At 39.6% G+C, this 5,000-nt stretch overlaps 1 protein-coding gene and 1 long non-coding RNA gene across 2 annotated transcripts in view; both read right to left on the bottom strand.

The window, feature by feature from the left end:
* Positions 1-637, bottom strand: part of LOC138024863 (uncharacterized) — a 1,767-nt gene extending 1,130 nt beyond the window's left edge. The window contains exons 1-2 of the long non-coding RNA XR_011127075.1: positions 200-637; positions 1-93 (exon numbers count right to left, since the gene is read on the bottom strand). The exon at positions 1-93 is cut by the window's left edge and continues 1,130 nt beyond it. This is a non-coding gene — a long non-coding RNA (uncharacterized lncRNA). The remainder of the gene's footprint in view (positions 94-199) is intronic.
* Positions 1-5,000, bottom strand: part of LOC138024826 (uncharacterized) — a 437,788-nt gene that overhangs the window by 90,070 nt on the left and 342,718 nt on the right. The window lies entirely within an intron of this gene.

Here is a 5,000-nt window from a genome sequence, read left to right as displayed (position 1 = left end):
TTTGAGACAAAGTTAAAGTATCCTTGGCAACCTCGTTCTTGTTTTCTATTTTTTCTGGTTGCATAGTATTCCCACGGACCCTTTGCAAATGACCTTTAAAAGAAGAATTCGGGCTTACACATTCGAAATATTGTTTATATACCTTTCTAAGCTCGTTCTCACTATTTGCTATCCTTTCACTGTCGCTTAGATATATTACCTTGAAGCCGGAGTTTATCCTTGCCAGATCGCTCCGGTAATGATGGCAATTCTGAATATGCTCGAAGCAATCAGGCACGAAGTCGTGAATCAAATCTTCGTACTTCTTTTCCACAACAAGGTCGCCCCTTATGCTTGGTGCTTCAGCAGTGCATTTTGCTGATCTTCTCAGATGCTCTTCTCCGATAGTCGGTTCTGAACGGAATCACAACGTGCGCAAAGCGTTCTTCATTCTTTGAATTTGCGCTCTGCGTCGACATTCCTCAAACTGTGAAGCGTCTCGTTTGCGCGGCGTCAATGGCCCGCGATTGACGCTAAACATACAGTCCATTTCTTCGGCGAGTTTCTCTCTTTAAGACGCTTGTTTGTGAAATTTGAACGAGCTCGAAGCCATCTTACACTCTAAATGAGCAATTAAAATGGAGCCCCCTTCTTGAAATCCTACTTTAGCAACGCGAGTATCGTTTATTTAGAGCAAATTGGTGATTAAAACATGCGATATTTTCATTAAGTAAACTTCCTTATACATTGATAATTTGACAAGAGATTCCGGTAATTACGAGATCAGTGTGTCAACGTCTTCTCAGCTCAATGTGCTTTAACAAAAATTGCGTGATTGGGTTAATTATTGGGGAGGGAATGTGGGTGAAAGTATGTTTTCCTTGATTGCGAAACTAAACAAACGTTTCTTTTCCTTCTAAGTTATGTCCGAATAATGTGAGGTACATTATTGAGCTTTGAGTTACAGATGGATTCGACCGAAAAGAAATATCTACTAGCCGGTTTGTAGTGCCCCATCAAATGACTAAATATAATATGAAATTCATTTATCCTTTTTTATAATCAGTTCGGCTTTCAGGCAAGTTAAAGGGGATGGTTTGAGACATGGTATCTGATGCAGTTTCCGAATTTAGGCAGGAAAGAGGCAATTTTGATCGCACAAGTAAAGGCTGAATGTCCAGAATCTTTTTCGTCTTTTATGCAGTTTAGTTTTGACCGATATTTATTGCGTCTTTTAGGCGAACAGAAATAATTCCCAGTGGTTTTGCTCAAACCTCGAGCTCGAGCTCGAGCTAGAAGCTCGACCTAAGCAGAAGACGTACAAGCTTTCTCAACATTACCTAAAGGAATATGGTTATGTCTGTTATCAATATTAAAACTGTTGCAATAATAAAACGAAAACATACATTTTCTTGTTTTTTTTCCCAACCGTACCTTTGTCTTTACGTAGACTCCGAAATCTGTGGCAATGCGTTGCGGTTCCTGTGGGTTAAAGAGATTAAAGAATTACACTAAAATTAATTAATCATACAGCATGGTTACTTGTTCATCTACAAATAGCTAAATTAATTGGTTTTAGCTATTACTAGTGAATAATTCCCCGGCCGATAATAGTAAAACCTATCTTTTGAAAAACTCAGGCTAAATAAATCACTATCAAATGGATAAGCGCCTTTCCTAACCAATGGAGTTGTTCATCGGATATAACAGTTTTTCTGGGAGATGAAACTGCTCCATCCCAGATCACCACAGGCCAATCAACACACTCTCTTCCCAACTGGCCATATATCTAGGTTTAATCCCGCCCCGACGTAACCCAGACATAACTTTCGTGATTCTACGAGAACTCGTGTTTTGCTGTTGGTCATAGCGTAGGCCTTAAAGCAAACGGCCTGAAAATGACATTTATTCGCTAATAACCTTTTGAAAGCAAAAAGGAAAAAGCAATTTTTAACGCCCGAAGGATGCCTCTTGGAAACCACAGATAGGAAACTATGGAAACGTAACACCATCTCAACCGATAGCCCGTTGGCAAAACTCTCGCCCCTGAGATGAATGTTCGTACAGTGGTTCATTCGTTGACGTTCTCCGCAGACCAACGATTTTAATTGTTTTACACGAGGGAACGACGAACAATATAATAAGAAAACCGTATCAAAATATGAATTCGCGTTGTAAACAGTCAAGACCCTTCTGGTTTGATTAAAGCGTCCTACTTATCCCTCGAGAAAGAAACTGGTCTGAACGACTTTAAGATGAAAGACCAAGCAAAACAAATTATTCTCAAGGAATGGAAAAAAAAGTACAAAAATGTAAAACACGTGCATGTATTGCGTGCAAAGCGTGCTGAACGTGCAGAGAGTTTTCTTATGCCTTTTTTCCCCTTAAATGCCCGCTGCATAAATAAGTCAAAGCTGAGCTCAGCCATTTCTTCACGTGTCCAGCGAGATTTTGGTGAGATTTTCTCCTTGTGAGGCCATAAGAAAAGTATCAAATATTTTTGGTATTTTTTGCCTCTCGAGGCAAATTCCCCATCGTGAGCGGCCCTCTTGAAAATCTGGCAGAGACTGGCCAGGCAATCATGGAATAAAATCGAATGTCCTAATCACGTGTCTTCTCAACTTGTAGTTCAAGATGGCGTCCGAAATACAATACAATACAATACAATTTAATACAAATGAACTCGATGGAACTTCTTGCTGTTTTTTTTTTTTTTTTTTTGCTTTGACAAATTCGTCGTAGAAGAAACGCTGGCCGCAAGAAGATAACGGCGAGAGAATGGATTGCAAAAAATAAGCAAGAAGTAGCATACCCTTACCTGCTTCGGGATCTTCTGCATTTAATGGCTCAAACACTTTTAAGAGACCTTGTTATTAGAGGGATTGTCACGACAACAATTTATCACGTAACACCAATGTTATGGTACCATGTGAAACATCAATTATCGCTGAACAAGGTGCAGTCCTTTTTGTGACGTATTAAGTTACCCTGGAAACAGGAAACCTTGCAGAAACACCCCAAATTTTGCCTTTAGTTGCCTATATCTCAAAAACGAACTCGGTGAGCCCCATTTTTTATTGCACAAAGGTGATCAACAGACCAAGATAAAACTCTCTGCAAAGTTTAAAAAAATTCTGTGGAGCGGATTCAGAGCTACCTTAAATTTTCAATTATTTAAGGTGGCTCTGAATCAAAAAGTTTTATCCTGGCATGCTGATTACATTCCAGAAATAAAAAATGGGGGTCACCGAGTTTCCATTTTGAGATATAAGCAACTAAAGCCAAAATATGGAGTGTTTTTGGTACACTATAACTTGGTACACTAAAACTGGATCGGTACAATCGTCCTTGAACAAATGTATACCAGAATGAAAGATTTAATCGGGTCATGTGTCTTCTTGACAAATACTGCATTTGTCCAAGCCAGGTTGATCATCTGCCAAGCCGAAATTTGTTGGCACTTTTTTTGACAACAAAGCCGTTCTTGAGAACAATACTTACAGCATTCATTGTATTCATGTTTAATTTACGAAATTTATAATGAGAAACAAATTAATGTATGATATATCAGGGTCTGGTCCGGAGAATTTATGAAAGAAATATATACGTACCTATAATGCACTTATCAATGTTAAGCCTCAGAGAGGGGGTGCTTTGACTTTGAGGTCTGTCCCCAGGGTGGGGATTTTGATGGTGCGAAATATTCCCAGGGTGGGGAATTTGACATGGCCACCATCTTGGATAATGAAGAAGGCTTGGAAATCAACCTTGTTCCCAAGGCTTTTCCCTTCCCAGGTAGTGGGGAAAAGGCCCTGGGAACGAGGTTGCCTAAAAATAACTCCGCCATCTTGGAAAATACCCAGAAAGCGTTCAAATGAACTTCCCACATTTGTGAGAGGTGGCTGAACGAGAGGTGAGTGGTACATACATTGCACTCTTACTGTGTGCAGCAAAGTCTAAAGGGCATTATTTTGGCCACCTTTACTCGCCCCAGCGTGGGGGCTTTTGATACTTAAATCCCCACCACCCCCTCCCCCTCCCCCTCCCCCATCCTGGGGCTTAACATTGATAGGTGCATAATATCTGCAAGTTAGAGTGGGCGCCATCTTGAAAAACGATAGAAACTGGGAACTAGTACCCATACCTCGCAAGAAAGTAATGCCCAGAACTCAACAAAATCAAAATCATAGTGTTTTCGTGTGTCCATCTGCCATTGATTTGCAAAGTAATTGTCATAAAAATTTTCAGTTCCCACAAGAATATTCAACCCTCCAACACAGCTGATGTTTTCTTTGTTTTTTTTTTTTTACTCTTCAACATGGCCGCCGTGACGTCGGCGTGTAAAAGACTTTAGGGAGTTTAAGATCAACGACACGACGGCAAAGAAAAAGTCACAAATTTTGCATATTTAATGAGCAAAAACAATAGCTTGCACGCTGTGCATGTGCATTTATTCATTTTTTCATTATTATTATTATGATTACGTTTTTGGCACATCTGCGACGTAAAATGACCAGTTTTCAAGTTTTACGAAGAACGTGAACACCAGGCAGCGAATTTGAATTTTTTGTCGTACCTCCTAATTCAGTTCCTGGAAAGTTGAGCTAGTTTTTAGAAGTTTGACAAACCGACATAATCACGAAAAAAAAGTAATAAACCTGAACTTGCAATTTTAAATGACGTTTTCGTTACCGTCGCGTCGTAGATCTTAAACAGCTCCGTTTTATCACAAACCGAACAACTTGCCTGACTTTTTGCAGTTTTCCATTACCTAAAGTTTACTGAGCTGCCAGTTTCGAAAATTGTCAAAATTATCCTTGTTTTTGGGGTATTTTCTGACATAACTCGTCTGCTTTTTATTTTGTCCTTGCTTCCACTTCTGCAATAATTACGTACCACACGTAACTATAGTTTTCCATGACTTTCCATGACCGACAATTAAATTCCAGGACTTTCCAGGCCTGGAAACTGAAGTACTTCAATTCCATGATTTTCCAGGTTTTCCATGACCTGTACGAACC

Source organism: Montipora capricornis, chromosome 11, assembly GCF_036669925.1.
Source record: "Montipora capricornis isolate CH-2021 chromosome 11, ASM3666992v2, whole genome shotgun sequence".
In the NCBI taxonomy this organism is placed as follows: domain Eukaryota; kingdom Metazoa; phylum Cnidaria; class Anthozoa; order Scleractinia; family Acroporidae; genus Montipora; species Montipora capricornis.
This window is presented reverse-complemented; position numbering and strand designations above follow the sequence as displayed.